This window comes from Erpetoichthys calabaricus, chromosome 1 (genome assembly GCF_900747795.2).
Source record: "Erpetoichthys calabaricus chromosome 1, fErpCal1.3, whole genome shotgun sequence".
NCBI lineage: Eukaryota > Metazoa > Chordata > Cladistia > Polypteriformes > Polypteridae > Erpetoichthys > Erpetoichthys calabaricus.
Window position 1 is genome coordinate 234,447,744 of NC_041394.2, and position 24,418 is coordinate 234,472,161.

At 40.9% G+C, this 24,418-nt stretch overlaps 1 protein-coding gene across 2 annotated transcripts in view; it reads left to right on the plus strand.

Moving 5' to 3' along the window:
- Positions 1 to 2,964: 2,964 nt before the first annotated feature.
- LOC114646522 (hyaluronidase-4-like) overlaps positions 2,965 to 24,418 on the plus strand; it is a 53,374-nt gene continuing 31,920 nt past the window's right edge. Inside the window, exon 1 of one of the 2 annotated variants that reach the window (XM_051929897.1) lies at positions 2,965 to 3,119. The gene's annotated coding sequence lies outside the window, so the exon portion shown is untranslated. Of the gene's footprint in view, positions 3,120 to 11,276; positions 11,351 to 24,418 lie in introns of those variants that run through there. The other variant, XM_028794748.2, reaches the window with a different exon arrangement.

Consider the following 24,418-nt stretch of genomic DNA (forward strand, 5'->3'; position numbering starts at 1 on the left):
GCTAATGGATGGGAATCTTAATAAGTGGGTTAACTAAAATGGTGCTTTAGCAATAATGGCTTCAGTAGAAGCAACTGGGACCTATAGCCATTGCGACTCTTCAGGACTGAAATGAATGACCCCGACTGTAAGGAGCACTTAAATAGCATAGAAGTTTTTGAATGATTACATTAAAATCAATCTTAATAATATACCACACACTTTTATTTATTAGTTCTTGATTCAGACTGACAGTGCATAGATGATCACATGAATTGAGAAAATAAAAGCACAGCCATGGGGATACTCTGATGCTAATGATTTAAACCCTAATGATTAAAAAACTGCTGCTGTAACCCCTGTTTAAAAAAAACCTGGCTCAGATCCCTTACAGCTAAAATTTTATCTCTCAATTTCTAATCTTCCATTTATGACATTGATCTTAGAAAAGGTTGTTGCTGCTCAACTCAATGATTATTTAAATTTGCATAACCTGCTTGAGCCTTTTCAATCTGGATTCAGAGCCCTACACAGCACTGAAACTACTTTACTTAAGGTAGCCAATGACTTGCTTGCTTTATAACCGCAGATTCTGGGATGGCCGCTATTCTAGTTCTTCTTGACTTGAGCGCAGTGTTTGATACAGTTAACCATAACATTTTACCGTCCCGACTTTCAGCTTTTGGTATCTCTGGTGCTGCTCTTTCTTGGTTCACATCATACCTCAGTGATCGCCAGTACTACATCTTCATTAGGGAACACAAATCTGCCACTACTTCATTCACACAACTTATCCCTCAAGGGTCAGTTCTCGGTCCAGTCCTCTTCAACATCTATATGCTCCCATTAGGTGAGATTATTCATCGGTATGGTCTGAGCTTCCACTGCTATGCCGATGACACACAACTTTATGTAAGTGTTGATGCAACTGCACATTCTTCACCTGTTGCGCTGACTGACTGCATTCGGGAAATCAATCATTGGATGACAATCCTGATAAAACAGAAATCTTATTAGTTGGCACCAAATATGTCCTCTCTATCCTTCGTGGGCTAAAAATTGACATTGATGGGATCCTGGTTCAACCCTCAGCATCAGTCTGTAATTTGGGTGTCATCTTTGATCAGCTTCTTACTTTTCAATCACACATTAGCTCAATAGTACAGACAGCCTTTTTTCATCTCCGTAACATTGCTCATCTGCATTCTTTCCTCAGTGTGAAAGATACTGAAACACTCACTCACGCTTTCATCACTACCTGTCTGGACTATTGCAATGTAATGTTTTATGGCCTCCCGACTAAAAATATCAATAGATTACAGTATGTTTAGAATTCTGCTGCTTGTCTACTTACACTAAAAAACCTGCTCACATCGCTCCTGTCCGCTGTGATTTACATTGGTTACCAGTTTCTTCAAGAATCAAACATAAAATTATTCTTCTCACCTTTAAAACACTTCATAGGTTAGCCCCTCATTATCTGTCAGAGCTGCTGCTTCCTTACACTCCTGCCCATGCATTACGATCATCGGACGCTAAGTTACTCATTGTACTTAAATACAGGTTAATAACTATGGGTGGCAGAGCTTTTAGAGTGACAGCCCCTAAACTTTGGAATTCTCTCCCTCTCAGCCTTTGTGAGGAAAAATCTATTATTATTCATTTCAAACTTCTGTTAAAAACACATCTTTTCAATGAGTATTATTCTTTTTCGTGTATGCAATTTCTACTGTATTGTTAATGTGTGTGTTGAACTGTAAAGTGTCCTTGAGTGTATGAAAGGTGCTACATAAATAAAACTTATTATTATTAATGCACACCTTATTTGGGTAGTCTACATGGCAGGTAACCTCTAGTTATCCTTAATCCAAAAGATGGTGATCCAAAAGAGATTTATTTTCTTCATGAGCTTAGATAGATAGATAGATAGATAGATAGATAGATAGATAGATAGATAGATAGATAGATAGATAGATAGATAGATAGATAGATAGATAGATAGATAGATAGATAGATAGATACTTTATTAATCCCAATGGGAAATTCACATTCTTCAGCAGTCGCATACTGATACAATAAATAATATTAAATTAAAGAATGATAATAATGCAGGTGAAAAACAGACAATAACTATGTATAATGTTAAATATTAACGTTTATCCCCCCGGGTGGAATTAAAGAGTCGCAATAGTTTGGGGGAGGAATTTTTAAGATTAGGAACGTATTTGTTACTATTTTTATTTGTAAAGTTATGTATGCACTTTGAAGCTGTCTTCAGTAAACTGATTTGATGTCTACATCCCATTCCCAATGAGGGATGCAACCCAAAAGAAATAAGGGCAATGGAAATAAAGCATCAGCTAGTCAGGGGAAACTTTATTAACATCAGTGATCATAAAATTAGAGTTTTAGTCAATGTGCAGAACCAGTCAACTGAAAATGAATCTATCTATCTATCTATCTATCTATCTATCTATCTATCTATCTATCTATCTATCTATCTATCTATCTATCTATCTATCTATCTATCTATCTATCTATCTATCTATCTATCTATCTATCTATCTATCTATCTATCTATCTATCTATCTATAGTAGCACTAACCTCTTCACCACTCTGCTGTCCATAAGTAACTGCTTTTATCAAACTTTAAATAGCCTGTCATCATAAGTACAAATCACAGACTCGTACATTTCACAGATGGAGAAGTTTTCTCTGTGAAGAGATCACCATTAGGCCAATTCATCTTCCACTGAGTTATGGCCCTCAACAAAGCATAAAAATCTCTGTTAATGGATCAGTGCTGAACAGTGGAGACCACAGTCAGAGATAATGCTAAGGCATTTGAGCAAATAAGTAGCCGTGTATCCTCCAGCAATTGTTAACTGAATTTTATTCATTCAAAAAGTAGGGAATTTGTAGCATTTGATGAGAAGAAAAAAAGTGAAAACAAAGCCAAAAAAAAGGAAAATTATCTAAGCCCATCCTTAAAAAGAGAGTCGCTGAACACTGCCAAGTTAAGTTCATTCACTGAGTCACCACGTAATAGTAGGCTTCATTCTGGGCTGCCAGTATAACTCACAGTCACAACTCTCTTTTATTTCAGCAGGTACTGAACTTTCAGACAACCAACATGAAGGTAAAGATTATGTTGCTTTCATTTCATGTGTGCTGTATATTATATATTTTATTACTTAAGTTGTTTTTGTTCTTAAAAGTGTCTTTTCTTTTGCCATTGTTTCCATGGCTAATCTTAAAATTCTAATCTTCATCATAGTTTGCAAAAATGTTCTTGATGTTTTTTAAAGCATTTTATGCTAGTCATTAATATGAAACATTCAGTAACTAAAGATCTATTTTTTTAATGCAATTATATGTTTCAGAAAACTTATTTGGCTATAAAATGGTAATTTAAGTTTAGACAATATTTTAATAGTCTGACTTCCTTGTATTTCATTTACATTGCTTTTAATACACAAATGAAAGACTGCTAGATGGATTTTAATTTGTGGCCAAGCGTTGCCTTTTGAATATATTGGCTAATGTGTAGGCGGCATGCATTTACAAAAATGAATGAACAGGATGACATTTTGTTTTAATTTTAAAGTGGTAAAATCAGGGAGAGGTAGTGATTAGTGCAGACCTTTTCTGGTTTAAATGGCTTTTTGAAAAATATAGTGGTGAGTGTGGCAGAAACCCACGATCATGAAGGCTCAGACTACAGCCCTGGCATGGCAAGGACACAGGGAAGCTAGAAAATCCTGTAATGTCAGCCAGGTACACTGGCTATTTTCCTGTCAAGCAAAAGATAATAGCTTCAACAAGCCTTCATCATTCCTAGAACAGCTATAGACAGTTTTAGCTTCATTTGTGTGCTGCTGCTTGATATAATAAAACAGGCTTTTGGGCTGTGTGTTGGAATAAGCAATCTCTGAAAAGTAATTAATAACTTTTACAGGTGATCACTGTTTTGTCTGGCTGGTGCCCTATCTGAGGCTCAACCCTGACATGCTCTCAGGGCTGCTGGGACCAGCTCCATCTCCCTATGATGCTGAACTGGATTAAGCGGGCTTGGAAAAAAAAAATATATATATATATATATATATATGTATACATACATATATATGGATAGTCTTATTCATCCCAATACACATTTATAAAGTACACTCTACATACATTTAGTACCAGCTTGTTAGATTATTTATACAACATCACTATTACAATTCCATATTTGCAGGAGTGATCTATAAGTTTGGCATTATTCATCACAGTGATCATGCTTGCAACAGTCAGGCGTGTTGATATTTAAGACTGGGAAAATGGAAGGCTCCTAATACTACCAAAGACAGTTTCTTAATTTTATTGTAAAAAGGGGTTGTTTTAAGACAAGTTAAGTAAGTCCTATAAATAATGGAGGTTTATTGGTTATAGTGCTGAATCCAATCCAACAGGTTCAAATCCCTTCATTGTCTCAGTGTATGAAGCTGTGAGCAGCTCACTAATTTTACCTTTATAGATGATCTGGTGCCCTATCCTGGGTTCATCACTACCTTTCAACCGCATATGCATTTTGTGAAATCAGCACAAAATGCTATACACACAAAAAAAATCAAATAAGCACAAGATAACAGGATGCAATGCAAATAATTTAGAAAGACTAGATTGGGGTTCTCCGACTCCAGTCCTGGAAAGCTACTGTGGCTGCAGGTTTTCATTCTAACTCTTTTCTTAATTAGTGACCTGTTTTTGCTACTAATTAACTCTTTGCCTTAATTTTAACAGCTATATTGCCCAAATAGATGAAATTATAATGATGAATTGAGAGAGTTTGTAGAGGTCAAGGAGAATAACAATTAGAGGTAAAATGGAACTGAGAAAGATACCATCGTAGAAAGTGAACAGGAGAACAATACCAGTACATAGGCATGAACATACCATGTATAACATGAGACTAGAGATGGCAGAGATTATCACAGTAAAGGCCCAATATGTAGTTTAAAATGAATCAGATACTGCCTATGTACTTAAATACATTATTATTATTATCATTGTTATTATTATGTTTTATATAGAATGTTTCCCATGCTCAAAGCACTTCACAATTATTCAGAAGCACTCCAAAATAATAAAAATGCAGAAAAAGATCAAATAAATTACAGTATAATGGATACAAACTAATATTAAACAAACAAAAAAATAGATGAATAATTTATATGTACCATGCAAAAAAAAATGGATTTTACCTCACTATGATTAGACAGGCAGAAAACCCACCAAAACAAAAAAACGCAAGGAAAAAGAGAGTTTGAGAGAGCAAGTTGTCATATTCAGTTCTGTGTGAGAGGTGACACTCTGGGACATACGGATCATCAATTCTTGTGATGGATGGGGCATGGTAGTGAACAAACCAAAAGCTTTCACACTTGACAGGCAACGGGCTAAGGAAAATCAGCCCTGTTTTAGGTTTACAAGAAACACCGCTTGCTCTAATCCTTATTTCACAATATGTTGGACTAAGATATGAGGTGGTCATGGATCCAACAATGCAGGCTATGTGTGGTATTAGTTGCTTGATATGCTCAGTGCAATGTTGCTGATCAGGATTATCCCTTCATGAAAGCAGTGTATCCACCTTTTCCAGTGTAATGCCCCATAGCACAAGGCTAGGATAGTTCTGGATAGGATCCAGATATATGAAAGTGAATTTAGCTTAATGCTTCCCCATCACCAAATATCAATTTCTGTTAACAATTTTTCAAAACTGGAAGTCAGAAAAACGACAAAACATTCCTTGCCCACTACAATTGTTTAATTAATTTAATAATTTCATTAATCAAAACTTTATATTAAAAACCTAATAAAATGAAATTAGTGAAGGAAAATAAATAATGATAGTGAATATAATTTAAAAGATGCTAACTAGAAAAATAAACAGGAAAATTCTCAAAACTAAGCAATAGAAAACACTATAGGAGACTTTCAAACCAAAAGACAAGGAAATAACATAAACCATAGGTAATCTTAGAGCTATAATTCCATAAAAACATACAAAACTAGTGCAAGAGGCAGAAAATCAAAAATACTAGATGGTCAACAGAAACAGCTACCCTTCACAATAAGAGGAAACACAAAAGTGGGAAACAGAACACAGTTGCAAAAATGTGAACTAATGTCACTGTAAATGGCTGTTGCAGCAGGTTCCTTAAATGGTCCTCTTTGATAACTGTAATGCTATTGACAACAGCACCTGAGAGGTATGTAATAAGATGCCCTGCTCTGCAAACAAAGATAAAAGACTTGGAGAAAATATAAAAAAAAAATAAAAATGACAGATGTAAAGAAGCAGTGGGAAACAAACACAAAATAAAACATAAGCAGTGGCAAGGAACAGAAAAAAATGTTCTAACAAATCCAATTGATCGTCTATCAGATGACATGGAATGTGCTATTTGGAGTTATGATCCACCACTGGTGGTACTTTTTGTAGGCATAACCTGAGATCCCTCACACCAGATGGTGATCCCCCACACCAGGCCCCCATATTAATTGCCTCAATCAACTCACTGCCCTGTTCTTATATTCTGATAGACAGAGGTACCTGCATTTCATATTTTTGGTGCACTAGTGAGTCAATCCAGTACTGCAAACTGTTGGCATCCTAGATAAATTCTTCATATCTGAACATTCTTAATGCAGAAGTGCCAAACTTTGGCCCACTGCTGTTTCATCCTTTAGTGGTTTTAGTGGACCTCTAACTTTTCCTTTGTTTAATATCCTTCCCTTTTACCTGTAGGCCAATGTTGTCAGCATCAGGAGCAAAACAGTAAGAACCCCTGGAGAGGGCACCAGTCCAGGGTGAAGACATTCACATCCACTAGGGCCAACTTAGCAATGCCAATTCACCTAACCTGCAGGTGTTTGGACTGTGGGAAGAAACTGGAGCAAACTCACACAAACACAGGGAGAGCATGCAAACTCTAAACAAGGAACAACCAGAACTTGAACCTTGTCTCTTTGTTGTGCGGCAGCTGTGCTACCATTGTGCTCCACTTAGTAATAACATGATAGTCCCAAATCTGCTTAATCCAAAACAGCATCAACGAAAAAGTAGCATTCAGCTCTGAGTCAGAGGCCAGTTCATCACAAGGTCCACTCAGCCACAATTAACTTAAACACCACATTTTTCAAACATGAGAGGAAAACCTGGAAACTCAGATAAAATAAGGATGAGAATATTCAAACTCTCTGGTTGTGGCGTTCAAAGGCTGCATCCATCAAAGGCTGGATCCATGAGTTAGCAGTGCTTCACACTGTGGTGCCACGCCATGTAATAGGCAGCTGCAACCAACTAGGCAGTTTATGATAACACCATCTTATGTGTTACAGACAATGTGCTATGTGCTGTCTAACATCAATTGCATAATGAAAAAATTCTCATTTATTTTAAATCTGAAATTTGACAGCACTGCTTAGATTTATATTTACTAGGGGTCTTTGCTCGCCAACCCTCCGGCCTGTGCTATGCGCCAGCCACTTCGCATCTCTTTCTGTCGCTCGCATATGTGGATTTCAGTTTCACCAAACAACAAATCTTTTAATTCTCGCAGATACGCCTCTTCATTGGGAAGAAACACTACTTTTCGCTGATGGCAATACGAACTAGACAATCTACAAATCTCCAACTTAAAGTTAAAATCTGAACAATATATTCAATCTCTTTTCGCTGTTCCGTTATTTCACCGAGTAATAATTTCCGTTAGTTTGCACAAATGCGATCTTTACTATAATTTTTTTGAGACTTTCGAATTTTCGTACTGTCATTTATCTCTCACCTGCTCTGCATGTGTATCGCATCAACGTTTTTGAATTCTTTATGACGTTCTACTTTGTCATCTACTCTTTGTCTTTTATTTCCGGCCCCGGGCATGGTTAAATCTCTTGGCACAAAGTTTCATCTCGTGGGTCCCAGGATTTTTTTTATTATAATAGAGAGATATGTACTAGTCATGTAAAGTAGGTAATCGATTTCTGATTTTAAATATTTTAAAAATTTTAGTATCACCTACAGTTGTACAGTTTCAGTCATTCTCAGGGTTGCCACATACCGTATACTTAGGGATACAGAGTCAATTATATATTTTATACTTCACTAGCCTGGTGTGCTTCTTCTCAAGTGCGTGACTGTTCCATCAAACATCGGTCAGCATTTTATGAAATGTTCAAAGGAATTCCCATCAATCAATCTGGTTATAGTCCAGAATTAATTGAAGACAAAGTTATGTTTGTTTTCAAATTCAACAGCCAAATTTGAACACGGGTCCCACCACTTATATGACTGGCATGCCCATTGCTGATGAATGAGACAGGCTTGTCATGCCATGTACTATGACACACTCTGGACAATTTTTTCATTATGCACTACAGGAATCGATTAGAGAAAAGTGGTTTGTAGACAAAGAGCCAATGGCCTAGGAGGATATGGCAAAGCTACATTAACATGTGGATGGCCAAAGGGTAAAAACCATATATCTTAAGTAACAAAAAAAACCAAAAATGAATGGACTCAGGTCAAGTGAAGTGAATTGAGCCATTCACACTCCTGTTTGTGCAAGAAAGGCACAAAATGTTCTGAGGAGACAGAGGTCAGATTTATTAGGATCCAAGTCATGATGCAAAAGGGCTTTTCAGGGAATCTGTCCACTTAATGGATTTACAGTTGGGAACAGCTGGAGCTGCCATGAGGAGTGAATGGAGGAGCCTATAATGACAGCCCAATCAGACACGATGGCAGAAAGCATTCAGGCAAAGAATTTCAGCAATGCTCCTTCCATGCGCTTTAATCAGCAACCTCACACCACAGAATTTATGACCTTGGTCATTAACACTTACAATCTTTATTACATTCCTGTCTACTAGGATTTATGGAAGCAAAACTGCGCAAGTCAGCATAAACTGTAAGGTCTTAAAAGTTTTGCTTTTCAAGGGTACGTGCAATGGGAATCAAGCAACAAAGCGGCATACTGCTGCAAATAGAATAGCCTGCTGTGGTTATGGGGTGACTGATTTCTGCTTAACTCTGTAAGATTAGACAATTGACACACCGTAAAGATTGGACTATTAGTCCTAATTATTGTGATTGCTAAAGCGAGCACCAAAAAGTGGCTTCTCCCTGAAAGGTGCAAGAGGGCAGCAGTGCTGGGTTCCAGCAAAGAGTTTTGAATGGTAAACAGCAAAAAATCTTTTGTAGTAATGATGTAGCACTCAGAATTTTGAAAAACAACATTAGGAAGTGCATTCATTCATTTAAGATGTTTCCAAAATATATTATTCACACTCATGCAACATGGAAGGAGTCCTCCTCCTTTCTGGTTTACAAAAATGCAGGGAGTGTGTCATAAAGGCTGAAACTTTGAACCGTAAACCCCTATTTTGCCCATTCAGTACCTTCCTAAGTGTATAGTAACAAAAAATGCAGGTGTGACTCATGGGTAAATTATGTAACCTAGTGAGTTTTATGATGGAAGCCACCCGTCCATCTAATTTCTAATGCACTTATTCATTTCATGGTGTATCCTGACAGTACTGGGCACAAGACAGGAAATACCCCTGGATGGGCGCCAATTGCTACAAAGTCAAATATCTGTTTGTTTTTTTTTTGATATGATATACTTTATTAATCCCTGAAGGGAAACTGTCTTTTTGTCTGACCTTTGAAAGTCAGAGCACAAGGTCAGCCATTAATAACAGCCATGCCACGTGCATTTTAGAACACCTAATCCACCTGAAGCTAAGCACGCTTAGGCCCAGCCAGTGCTTGGATTGGAGACTAACCAGGAAAGGTGAGGCCAGGTGCTTACCCTGTGCTATGAATTGTGGATCCCAATGTCCCAGTGCAGTGATGGGGACACTGTGCTGTAAAAATGGTGCCGTCCTTCTGATGAGACATAAAACCGAGGTCCTGACTCTCTGTGGTCATAAAAAATCCCTGGGCATCCTTTGTAAAGAGCAGGGTGTTTCCCAATGTCCAGGTTAAATTGCCCACCATGGCCTAGTCATTCTGGCCTCATAATCATTCCCTGTCTCTAGCAGGCTGTTTCTCTTACCCCTTCACCACCTAATGTGTGGTAAGCGTACTGGCACAAAAATGGCTGCCACTGCATCATCCAGGGGGATGCTACACATTAGTGGTGGCTAAAGTGGCTCCCCCTCTCACTGAATTGCTTTGAAGAGTGAGAAAGTGCTTTATAAATATAAAGATGATTATTATTATTGTATAGCGCCCCTGTAGAAATCTTCAGGATAAGGGCCTTACTCAAGGGCCTAACGGATTAGGATCTCTTCTGACAGTAACGGGCAACATTCCAGACACCAAACCTCAGAGTCAGCACTCCATCCATATTAAAATATGCTTTTGTATATGTATATTACAATCACACTCGCAAACTTAAAACTCCAGTCCGAATTTCTTTATGCTTTTTGAGCCCTTTAACATCCCTGGATAGGAAAAAAAATTTTGCTGATATGGCCGGATGTTACTCTGCATTCTTTGGCTGGGGTTGGCATGAATGAAGCTCTCCTTTGTTTAACATGGATGGAGCCTTTATTTCTATGACCAGCACATCAAAACAGAAGAAAAATGGCTCAAATATGGAGTGTTTATTCAAATGATGGCTTCACGACTTGTCTAATTAAAATGTTTTCTTACTAACCACTAGCAGTGTGGGTGTGACTGAAAAGCTTCCCTGTGAAGACATTTCTATAAAAAATCCAAATGATAGTCTTTTGCCTGGAGCATAAATGAGCTCTTGTGGAAAATGGCATTGTTCTTAGCATGGAATGAGTTATCTGCCTATATTATAAGTAAATTGAATGATTACATTTCTGTTTTCATGTTATTTTTGCTTATACTTCTCTTTGTCAAACGTTCACATACTCTGTTTCATTTGTCAAATTCTGCTAAATGACAGAAGGGCAATCAAGAAGTTCTTGGTTCCAGCTAGTCTGTCGACCAATGCTCTGTGACTGTATGACAGGATTTGGCTACCCAGTTGAGGTTTGTGGTTATCTTGGTTGTTGTCCTGACCACAATGATGTCTCAGATTTTTCAAACCTAATAAAACAACTTTGTGCCTCTTATTTTGACTGAAAAAGCATCAATATAAAATAAAATAACATTTGAAAGAATTTTTTGGACCCCTGCTTTCTACTTTTTTTAATTCATTCCATCTTGTGTGGCATTTGATATATAAAATAAGAATGGCCAATTCAAATGTCTTCTTCATAAACGTTTGCTGAGAAGAGCTTCAACGTGGATGTTTCAGTCAGAAACCAAAGGCATCATCTGGAGCCCACTGTCTCTTAGACAGAGAGGTATGTCGACATTTTCTTCTGTTAGATTATTGATTTATATTTGTGGAAGGGATTGCTTTTGTCATTTTTACTAAACTTATGGTAATTGGAAATCCGTAAACTTTAGCAGAGCTGTAATCAAAGAGGGGTCTTGACTCTGTGCTCACATATAAAGAGGGAGAGTCAACGAGAGAATGCTTGACAAATTGCAACATACTGTCTTAAATGACGAGAGCCGGACCCATGTTGCCATTTTAAAGATGACTACTATTTTCTAATCTTCATTATTGAGTAACAAAATGCTTGTTTAAATCTTTAGAATCTAACTAGCTGTGCTAGCCGTCTAAGATGGGCTGAACTCTGAGTAATCAACATAGACATCAGTGTTAACATTTACAGTGAACCACGCAATGCATATGTCTCAGTTATATAACATTTGGTATGGGATTTGTAAAAGCAGAATGAATGCTTGTGATGCGCCATCTTTTGGGATGACAGACATAGCAACCAGAAAGACACACACGTATCCTTTTATTAATGTGGATCATTAGCTATACATATTTTTGCAGAACCTAATCTAAAGCTGAATCTGCTCATTCATTGGAAAAGTTGGTTAATGAAAATAATAAAAGTTATTATAAAGTGCTACCCATGAGTTAAAGATGGCTCAGTGCACCTTTTACAGATGGAAAGACAGTGTAATAGTATTAAGGTAGTGCTGCCCTATATGACTGACCACAATAGAGAGAAGTGGGGTCAGTCAGGACCCTGAATAAGATAAACTAAAACAAAAGGAACTCTCATTGGCATGTTGGGAGCCTTCCTCAGTTGACACAGGATGCTAGATTTCACCTGTGTAATATGTTTGGGCCCCTCAACCTGTAACTGTGGTACAGCAGTGCAGAAGAGGCTCAGGCCATTGGAGGGAGCTTCCATGTGCCATCTGGGACTGTGCAGGTAATTCCAGGAATGTACTAAGAATTAGCAAATGACAGACTTTAAAAACCCTTCTGCAAAGCTCTGTCTCTTTTGTAAATGCAGATCTGAATTATAAATCCAATTGAGTCAGCTGTTCACATGGATCGGCAAAATGTTTTTAGAAAGGTGTGATAATGTGCAAATAACTGTAAAGAGAGTTGCAGACAATTTTAGGTTTGTGATGTAAGGTTAATTTTAAGTCTATGGCTGTTCTGAGATTAGGGTTAGAATTGGCATCACTGGCGATTGTTTCTTTTGGGTGAATATGTTTCATTCATTTCTTCAGTTTGTGAAAGCACTAAGTTGTAGATACGTGACAATACTAATTGTATCTCAAATGATGTAAATCACCTTGTATAAAGGCATTTGCCAAATAAATAAATAATAATAATAAGTAGTACTACTATGACTAGTTAGGACTGCGAGTGTGACTTTGGGACATTTTCTCCTCGTAAAGTGAGCTCGTGAATGAATTTTGCATTGTGCCTTTATGATATCCTTTTACATCTAGAATGTATAATATTGATAAAAGAACATAACTCTGAAGAGATCCAATTGATTTATTCTATTAAAAACGCGATCAGCCACCTCAGGCAACATACAGTAGATAGTCTGACTAAATTCTCAGTCTTCTTTATAAGAATTCTGTACTTAGGTGCGCTGAAAGATGAACTTGGCATACTTAGAGAACAAGACTAAGGAGTACATCAGGTAAGCAGATTTGTGTTTTCTATTAAATAAAATAAAGTTCTGTATTTTAACCCAACCCCTCCTTTAACCGCCACATTATCGTGGTGGAGGGGTTTGCGTGTCCCAATGATCCTAAGAGCTCTGTTGTCCGGGGCTTTATTCCCCTGGTAGGGTCACCCAAGGCAAACTGGTCCTAGGTGAGGGATGAGACAAAGAGCGGTTCAAACCTCCTATGATGAACGAAAACTTTGGACGGCGTTTTCCCTTGCCCGGACGTGGGTCACCGGGGCCCCCCTCTGGAGCCAGGCCTGGAGGTGGGGCTCGATGGCGAGCGCCTGGTGGCCGGGCCTGCACCCATGGGGCTCAGCCGGGCACAGCGCGAAGAGGCAACGTGGGTCTCCCTTCCCATGGGCTCACCACCTATGAGAGGGGCCAAGGAGGTTGGGTGCAGTGTGAGTTGGGTGGTGGCCGAAGGCGGAGACCTTGGCGGTCCAATCCTCGGCTACAGAAGCTGGCTCTTGGGACGTGGAATGTCACCTCCCTGAAGGGGAAGGAGCCTGAGCTTGTGTGCGAGGTTGAGAGGTTCCGGCTAGATATAGTCAGGCTCACCTCGACGCACAGCTTGGACTCTGGAACCAATCTTCTTGAGAAGGGCTGGACTCTGTACCACTCTGGAGTTGCCCCCGGTGAGAGGCGCCGAGCGGGTGTGGGTATACTTATTGCCCCCCGACTTGGAGCCTGTTCATTGGGGTTTACCCCGGTGGACGAGAGGGTAGCCTCCCTCTGCCTTCGGGTGGGGGGACGGGTCCTAACTGTTGTTTGTGCGTATGCACCGAACAGCAGTTCGGAGTACCCACCCTTTTTGGAGTCCCTGGAGGGGGTGCTAGAGGGCATACCTTCGGGGGACTCCCTTGTTCTGCTGGGAGACTTCAATGCTCACGTGGGCAATGACAGTGAGACCTGGAAGGGCGTGATTGGGAGGAATGGCCCCCCCAATCTGAACCCGAGCGGTGTTTTTTTATTGGACTTCTGTGCTCGTCACGGATTGTCCTTAACAAACACCATGTTCAAGCATAGGGGTGTTCATATGTGCACTTGGCACCAGGACACCCTAGGCCTCAGTTCGATGATCGACTTTGTGGTCGTGTCATCGGACTTGCGGCCACATGTCTTGGACACTCGGGTGAAGAGAGGGGCGGAGCTGTCAACTGATCACCACCTGGTGGTGAGTTGGCTGATGGTGGGGGAGGATGCCGGTCAGGCCTGGTAGGCCCAAACGTGTTGTGAGGGTCTGCTGGGAACGTCTGGCAGAACCCCCTGTCAGAAGTAGCTTCAACTCCCACCTCTGGCAGAACTTCGACCACATCCCGAGGGAGGTGGGGGACATTGAGTCCGAATGGGCCATGTTCCGTGCCTCTATTGTTGAGGCAGCTGACCGGAGCTGTGGCCATAAGGTGGTCGGTGCCTGTCATGGCGGCAATCCCCGAACCTGTTGGTGGACACCGGCGGTGAGGGATGCTGTCAAGTTGAAGAAGGAGTCCTACCGGTCCCTTTTGTCCTGTGGGACTCTGGAGGCAGCTGATAGGTACCGGCAGGCCAAGCGGAATGTGGCTTTAGTGGTTGCTGAGGCAAAAACTCGGGCATGGGAGGAGTTTGGGGAGGCCATGGAGAACGACTTTCGGACGGTTTCGAGGAGATTCTGGTCCACCATCCAGTGTCTCAGGAGGGGGAAGCACTGCAGTGTCAACACTGTATATGGTGGGGATGGTGCGCTGCTGACCTCGACTCGGGACGTTGTGGGTCGGTGGGGGGAGTACTTCGAAGACCTCCTCAATCCCACTAACATGCCTTCCAATGTGGAAGCAGAGCCTTGGGACTCAGAGGTGGGCTCCCCCATCTCTGGGACTGAGGTCACCGAGGTGGTCAAAAAACTCCTTGGTGGCAGGGCCCCAGGGGTGGATGAGATGCGCCCGGAGTTCCTCAAGGCTCTGGATGTTGTAGGACTGTCTTGGTTGACATGCCTCTGCAACATCGCATGGACATCAGGGACAGTGCCTCTGGATTGGCAGACCGGGGTGGTGGCCCCCCCTCTTTAAGAAAGGGGACCGGAGGGTGTGTTCCAACTACAGAGGGATCACACTCCTCAGCCTCCCTGGAAAAGTCTATTCGGGGGTTCTGGAGAGGAGGGTTCGTTGGATAGTCGAGCCTCGGATTCAGGAGGAACAGTGTGGTTTTCGTCCTGGTCGCGGAACAGTGGACCAGCTCTACACCCTTAGCAGGGTCCTAGAGGGTGCATGGGAGTTTGCCCAACCAGTCTACATGTGTTTTGTGGACTTGGAAAAGGCATTCGACCGTGTCCCTCGGCGAATCCTGTGGGGGGTACTCCGAGAGTATGGGGTACCGGGCCCCCTGATAAGGGCTGCTCGGTCCCTGTATGATCGGTGCCAGAGCTTGGTCCGCATTGCCGGCAGTAAGTCGAACCCGTTTCCAGTGAGAGTTGGACTCCGCCAGGGCTGCCCTTTGTCACCGATTCTGTTCATAACTTTTATGGACAGAATTTCTAGGCGCAGCCAGGGCGTTGGGGGGGTCCGGTTTGGTGGACTCAGGATTGGGTCACTGCTTTTTGCAGATGATGTTGTCCTGTTTGCTTCATCAGGCCGTGATCTTCAGCTCTCTCTAGATCGGTTCGCAGCCGAGTGTGAAGCGGCTGGGATGGGAATCAGCACCTCCAAATCCAAGACCATGGTCCTCAGCTGGAAAAGGGTGGAGTGCCCTCTCAGGGTTGGTAGCGAGATCCTGCCCCAAGTGGAGGAGTTCAAGTATCTCGGGGTCTTGTTCACGAGTGAGGAAAGAATGGAGCGTGAGATCGACAGGCGGATCGGTGCGGCATCCGCAGTAATGAAGGCTCTGCATCGGTCTGTCGTGGTGAAAAAGGAGCTGAGCCACAAGGCAAAGCTCTCAATTTACCAGTCGATCTATGTTCCTACCCTCACCTATGGTCATGAGCTATGGGTAGTGACCGAAAGAACGAGATCGCGAATACAAGCGGCTGAAAAGAGTTTCCTTCGCAGGGTGTCTGGGTTTTCCCTTAAAGATAGGGTGAGAAGCTCAGTCATACGGGAGGGGCTCAGAGTAGAGCCACTGCTCCTCCGCATCGAGACGAGTCAGATGAGGTGGCTCGGGCATCTGATCAGGATGCCTCCTGGACGCCTCCCTGGTGAGGTGTTCCGGGCACGTCTAACCGGGAGGAGGCCCCGGGAAAGACCCAGGACACGCTGGAGGGACTATGTCTCTCGACTGGCCTGGGAACGCCTTGGGATTCTCCCGGAAGAGCTAGAAGAAGTGGCCGGGGAGAGGGAAGTCTGGGCATCTCTGCTCAAGCTGCTGCGCCCGCGACCCGACTTCAGATAAGCGGAAGAGGATGGATGGATGGATGGATTTTAACCCAATCTTCTTTATCATGTTGCCTGAGAGTGGGTACAAGTAACAATTTCACTGCACTATGCACACCTGACTACACTACTACTTCTACCAAGTGTAACAGCAGCACACATGGGCTGGTGTCCCAGTCTGGATGGGTCCCAGTCCATTACCTGACTGGGAAGCCAGGAGAAAGAAAAGGCAGGACACACAAGGTTGGCATGAGGAGCTAACAATTTGAGGACTTTGTCAGCATCCTGGCAGGTGTGGCTACAGGACCCTTAACTGCCTAGGAGGATAACATAATGGAGTGATTGGTGAGGTTTCCATATGCTAGATGGCAGCATCATGAGCCTCGGAACCCAAATGGACACCTGCAGAGCATTATGGGAACTGTAGTGCTATGGAGCAGCTATGTTGTGTTCCACAAGTTCCACCAGGGGGTGCTGTAGAGATTTATGATTACTGCTTTCAGGGACTTCTCACAAACCCTAGCACTGGAGGTTCACCCAGGTCTTGCATAAAAGGAGTTAACTCTGCCTCACCCAGGCGAGTTGGAATGCGAGAAAGAGAAGAGAGAAAGGAATACTCGTGTTTATACAACGTGTTAAAAGCCTTTTGTAAGGTAATGTTGTTAATAAACCTTATGTTTAATCACAGGACTTTCCATGCAGTTGTGTAAGGTGTTTGGGGTGCTGTAATCCCACTAGTGGTCACACAAGTTAAAATCAAAATTCAAATCTCAAAGAAGCTACTCTACAAGAAGTAAGGACTTAATAGTATAGAAAGCCGATGAGAAATCTAACTGTGAATTTGTGAATTTCCCATTGGGATTAATAAAGTATCTATCTATCTATCTATCTATCTATCTATCTATCTATCTATCTATCTATCTATCTATCTATCTATCTATCTATCTATCTATCTATCTATCTATCTATCTATCTATCTATCTATCTATCTATCTAAACTCATGTAACCCAATTATAAGTTTATTTTTGGTTACTGAAGATCCTGTTACCAACTTAAAAGATGTTAAAAGATGACTGACAAATCACAGTCATATGTACTGCAGCTCTCTAGGAAATTTGATCATCATTGGTTGAAGGCTCTTTTGACCTGATATTGATGGATCATATTACATTTTCTTTTATCTTCTGTAATAATACTTTTTTAGCCTTATTTTTGTCATTGTCTTCAGATGCTTTTTAAGATGTTTTGTAATTCAGTTCATCCATCTGTTCCTCAGTAGATGCTAATTTTATTGCAAGGTCATTGGAGAACAGAATGCATGCTGACACCATCAAGAGCAACAAACTTTGGATGGCGTTCTGGCCCATTACAGAGCACAGAACCTTCATCTGTAAGGTTCTTGCTGTATTTTATGGATGAATGTTTTTGTCATTCTTAGGAATTTGTTGAGTTTACATTGCTGGAAAACAGGCATGATCAATGAAGATCTGAAAAGACTGGAAGAGCTGATTCTGGTTCGACATATCGACATATACACAGGAAGCGGGTGTCCCAGTATTTTCCTGAAAATTTAAAGTGAATGAGTTTAGCTGTGATAATAGAATAATTTGTAATACGGAATTGACTGTGTAATACAGCCTTTTAGCTGACTCAGAGTTGTGTTCCTACTAAATAAACCATTGTGTTCTGTTCAGGTACATCTATGCTGTTGAAAACTCTTATAATGTACAGTGCATTGCTTTTAACTATTAGTAAATGCCATATGCTGCATATACTAGTCTGGTGTCAACTTAACAGGCTTTTTAGTTGCTAGCGTTTTGTAATATGTGAGAGTACTGCCTTGAAGACAACAGAATATGCAGACTCCACACATGCAGAGAGTAACTGGGCTGGGCATTGTGCCCTTCCAATTAGGTCTCTGAGGTAGCAGCATTTATTCCACTTCACTGCCATAATTCAGTTTAACTTGGGACAATTCAATTATATGATTTATGAGTCTCAGAACTCTTTAAGAAGATTATAAATAATAAACAGTTAAAGTAAAAGATCAAGCACCATTCACCTCCTGTCAATTTTGCCTCAGAGGTGAAAAAAATTGTCAGATTTTCCTGAAAAGGAATTTTGAAAAAATGTACTAGGAAATGATCTGAGGGAAAGTTGTAGTGATAAGCAAAACAGGGAGGTTTCGATTTGTGCAGACTGACTCTAAATTTGTTAAATTTGACTTAATTAATTAATTAATTAATTAATTAATTAATTAATTAATTAATTAATCCAGTATGTGGATTGTAACACCCGGGGAAATAGGACTATTGACCTACTGTATGCAAATGTTAAAGACACACAGCGCCACCCCGCTGCCTGCGCTTGGGAAAGCAGATCATAACCTGGTTCTGCTTCAGCCTCACTACAAACCAAAAGTGAGGGTCCTACCTACAACCACATACTCATTCAGGAAGTGGTCCCCGGAGGCAGAGATGACTCTGAGAGAATGCTTTGGAACTACGGACTGGGATATCCTGCAGGGATCACATAGTGAGAACATTGAGGAGGTTGTTGACTGCACTACTGACTACATCAACTTCTGTATGGACATTGTAGTTCCAGTAAGAACTGAACGCTGCTATGCTAACAACAAGCCATGGATTACAAGTGACATCAAGGGCCTTTTGAGCCAGAAGAAAAGGGCTTTTAAAGGCGGTGATCAGCATGACCTCAAGCGCGTGCAGAAGGAACTCCGAGTCCAGCTCAGGGTGGTGAAGGAGCAGTACAGGAGAAAGCTGGAGCAGAAGTTGCAGAATAACAGCATGAAGGAAGTGTGGGATGGGATGAAGTTCATCACTGGCTGCAGCTCGAAGAGGGGTGCCACCATCGAGAGAGACGTGGAGAGAGCAGACTAGATGAACAACTTTTTTAACAGGTTTGACCACCCTAACCCACTCTCATCTCGGAGTACTGCACCCTCCAACCATCCTTCTGCTGATACCAGCATAGGTGAGAGTTTACCCCAACCCACAATTACAGCAGCCCAGGTAAGCAGAGAGCTGAGGAGACTTTGTGCCAGCAAAGCAGCGGGTCCAGATGGAGTATCACCACGACTGCAGAACACCTGTGTGCTGGAGCTGGGGAGTCCTCTACAGCACATCTTCAAAGTGAGCCTGGAACAGGGGAGAGTCCCGAGGCTTTGGAAAACATCTTGCATCACCCCAGTCCCAAAGGTATCACGTCCAGGTGAGCTGAATGACTTCCGGCCTGTCGCTCTTACGTCACCTGTGATGAACACCATGGAGCGACTGCTGCTTCACCACCTGAGGCCACAGGCCCGCCACGCCCTCAACCCTGGGAGAAACGATCTCCTCAGTCTTTCAGTGGAGCAGGACAGTGACAGCAGTCTGTCGCTGAAGCTGCTCCTCTGTCTGGAGATGATACTGTTTAGTGGATGCAGTAGATTCTCCATGATTGACAAGAGCCTGCTCAGTGCCCGTCACTCTGCCACGGATGTCAAACTGTCCATCTCCAGGCCTACAATAGAGCCTGCTTTCCTCACCAGTTTGTCCAGGCGTGAGGTGTCCCTCTTCTTTATGCTGCCTCCACACCACACCACTGCGTAGAAGAGGGCACTCGCCACAACCGTCTGGTAGAACATCTGCAGCATCTTATTGCAGATGTTGAAGGACGCCAGCCTTCTAAGGAAGTATAGTCGGCTCTGTCCTTTCTTACACAGAGAATCAGTATTGGCAGTCCAGTCCAATTTATCATCCAGCTGCATTCCCAGGTATTTATAGGCCTGCACCCTCTGCACACAGTCACCTCTGATGATCACAGGGTCCATGAGGGGCCTGGGCCTCCTAAAATCCACCACCAGCTCTTTGGTTTTGCTGGTGTTCAGGTGTAGGTGGTTTGAGTCGCACCATTTAACAAAGTCCTTGATGAGGTTCCTGTACTCCTCCTCCTGCCCACTCCTGATGCAGCCCACGATTGCAGTATCCTCAGCAAACTTTTGCACGTGGCAGGACTCCAAGTTGTATTGGAAGTCTGATGGATATAGGCTGAACAGGACCGGAGAAAGTACAGTCCCCTGCGGCGCTCCTGTGTTGCTGACCACAATGTCAGACCTGCAGTTTCCGAGACGCACATACTGAGGTCTGTTTTTAAGATAGTCTACGATCCATACTACCAGGTATGAATCTACTCCCATCTCTGTCAGCTTGACCCTAAGGAGCAGAGGTTGGATGGTGTTGAAGGTGCTAGAGAAGTCCAGAAACATAATTCTTACAACACCACTGCCTCCGTCCAAGTGGGAGAGGGATTGGTGTAGCATATAGATGATGGCATCCTCCGCTCCCACCTTCCACCCGGGGGGGTAAACATTAACATTATACAAAGATATTGTCTGTCTGTATACCTGCATTGTTATCACTCTTTTTATCTATCTATCTATCTATCTATCTATCTATCTATCTATCTATCTATCTATCTATCTATCTATCTATCTATCTATCTATCTATCTATCTATCTATCTATCTATCTATCTATCTATCTATCTATCTATCTATCTATCTATCTAATTGTAGAGAATGTTATATCTCTCCATTATAATAAAAAAAATCCTGGGACAAGACAAGACTGTTTAGCCTGGGACGAGATGTGACTTTTTCAGAGAGATACTTTCATGTCCAGCAAGACAAGACTTTGTGCCAAGAGATTTAACCATGCCCAGGGCCGGAAATAAAAGACAAAGAGTAGATGACAAAGTAGAACGTTGTAAAGAATTCAAAAATGTTGGAGTGATACACATGCAGAGCAGGTTAGAGATAATAAAATTCAAAAGTCTCAATAAAATAATAGTAAAGATCGCATTAGCCCAAATGAATGGAAATTATTACTCAGTGAAATAACGAAACAATGAAAAGAGATCAAATATATTGTTCGGATTTAAATTTTAAGTCGGAGACTTGTAGATCGTCTAATTCGCGTTGCCATCAGGAAAAGGAAGTGTTTCTTCCAAAGGTGTATCCGCGAGAATTAAAAGATTTGTTGTTTGATGAAAGCGAAATCCACATACGTGAGCAGCAGAGATGCAGAGTGGCTGGCGTGTAGCGCAGGCCAGGGGGGTGGCGAGCAAAGCGGGCAGGGTGCGAAGCCCCCTAGTAAAACAACTGATGGAAATGGTAAAAAAAGAACTGCATTAGCTCTTAGTGGTGGCCAAAAGGAAGATTTAGGAACAGTTATATATCAGGGTAATGAGTGAAAAAGTGACTGTCATTTGTGATCAATGTGGGAGGTCTGAAATATATTCTGTAAATGACTGAAGTCATCGACTCCCAAAGTCACTGTCTGGTAGAAGACAATCTTAACCAGTTGCCAGTTTCTACCACCAGCGAATGACATGCTGGCTTGGTGTGCTTCCAAAGTCTGGGCGCCCTTCGATGGGCTGGCATGTCTTCTGCCTTGCTCTTATTGTGGCTGCTTTTGGCCCTGAATAGGAAAAAGTAACTTTGAACACTGAGGATATTTCATAGTAAGCATTAAGCAAAAAATATAAATGTTAAAGCATCATATGGTCAATTTCCTTCATGGTTAACAGATTTATGAAATCACTTCTTCTCTAAATTCCAAAAACATCATAAAGGCTGACCACAATGCACATACCAAGAGCAGGCGGTTTTAAAATAATAAACACAGATTATCAAAGACTTATAAAAAAACAAAGATGTAAAGTCCTGTGATGAGGAAAAACATTATTTTTCTTAAAACTGCCTGTAATTCCCAAAAGGTAATATTGTACTTTTGTTCTCGAATAAAAGGCTATTGGTTGGGAACCTCCCGTTGGTGTGGCAGGGTCATTTTACAGCTTCAGAGAATTCTCCAGTAAATTCTTAATTTCAGGATAGTGGAAGAACACTTTTGAAACTAAAATGTACAAAATGTTTGAGAAAAGCTATGACTACAGCTGATGATCAGTTTTGATGAGCATTTTTTAATGGTCGTTATGTAAAAAAAAGAGATGCACACAGTTCTCGGAAGCTGCTGAAATGCTCGTAATTCTTTGATGGAATAAAAAAAAATTTAAAAAAAGCACCATTACCAAGGAACCAATGGTCCCACGGACTTCTCAGGATTATAGATGAATAGGTACGCATTTACACAAATGCAGACTAATGTTTCAGATTATTTCATAATTGTAATTCTCTCAACGTTTTATTTTGTAACATTTAAAGCTGTAATTTTTTAACTTAATAATTTTTGAGTTTTTTTTTTTTTGGCGGAGCATCATTTACATTTTTTTTTTAACTACAAAATCATATAATGAATTTAAAGAAATAAAAAGGATGATGTGGATATACAGGACTTGCAACCAATAGGTAAGTAGTCTTCTTGCAGTTTGTGTCTGTTCTGAAATTACTGGTTATAATTAGTGCTTTCCCAAAACTGAAAAATTGCATTTATGATATTAATATTGGGAAAATTAGAAATACATATTTATTTTATGGCAAATATAGTATTTACCATATGTTTAGATAGTGTTATAAAAATGGACAGATTTTATTAAAATGTCACTTTAGCAGGAAGGTCAGTATGTGCATATAGTACTTCAGTTTTATTATCATTTGCTAGTAACATGAAACACTGAAAGATTGTGCCTCCAAGTGGTAATATATATTAATGCACACTAGGCTTAATATAATACTGCACTGTCTCTGGGTATTTTGGAATTAAACTGGTAGTAATTGGTAATAAAGGATTGCCATGAATACACAGTACAGTAAAATGCTTACTTTCTGGTCCAATCAACATGCAACACATCTGCATGCTCTTGCACCCTGATAAATAATATGCATTATAATACTATAATGGAAAACACAAATAAGTTGACTAAACCTCAGTCTTCATTGTAAGAAAGCTTTTGTGTTTAAAGCTGTGTGCTATATAGATTCAGCATAATCAGAAGTAAGCTGATTTGTGAGTTTTCTACTAAATAGAAGGCACATTATAATATAAAGGTTGTTTTGCAAGCAAAATATGTTTGCCTAAAGAACTCTGATACTGAAGTACATTACATGTCATTTTCTTGTAAGAGTCAAATGACAATTGAAACTGCTGTATGAGACCATTTTGGGCATTTTACACTAGTATTCAAAGGTTTGGAATCACCTAGAAATGTTTGTGTTTTTAATAGGAATTGATACTTCTTTATCAACATACCATTTAAATTGATGTAAAATGCAGCTAAGGCATTACTAGTGTTTCTATTGCTACTTGAAATAACTGATTTTTATTTCATTACTCACATTATGAGTGCAAAGCCTATTTTCAGCAGCCATTCCTTCATTTTCCTAATAGTCAACTCTCTTAACTCACAGTTAGGTAATATTTAAATGCTAATTAGTTATTAGAGAAACCTTTGTAATTGCATTGGCACTGCTGAAACCTGCTATTCTGTTCAATGAATCCAGTAAATTGTCTTTCTTTGGGTTGTAAGGCACTGGCATATCTAAATGTTGACTCTATGCTCTGAAATGGCCAAACTGAAACAGCTTTCTCATGAAACATGTCATTCGATTGTTGGTTTGTGTAATGGAGGTTATTCCATGTGACAAACTTCCAAAAAACTGAAGATTTCTTACAAAGGTGTCCATTACTGCCTTGAGAGAAGAGGGCAAGCTGGATCTAACCAGGATAGGAAGGCCCAGATGGGCAACATAAGAAGATAAGGACATCAAAATCGGCAGTTTGAGAAATAAGCACCTTACAGGTCCTCAGTTGGCTTCTTCCTTAAATACACTCCAAATAACAGTGTCATCTGCAATAGATAAAAGAAACGGTTTTAAATGGGTGAAAAAGCACACATAGGAGCGTGGATTTCTGTGTAGTTCTAAATCTTTATCCATTTCAAACTTTTCATTATGAGTCAGATATGTTTTTTCTTTTAAACTCTAAAGCCAATATCCAAGAATCGTCTTTTCACCATTCCTGATGACACTGGTCTTTAGAGTGATCTATTTTAGGAAGCAGCCAACTGAGGA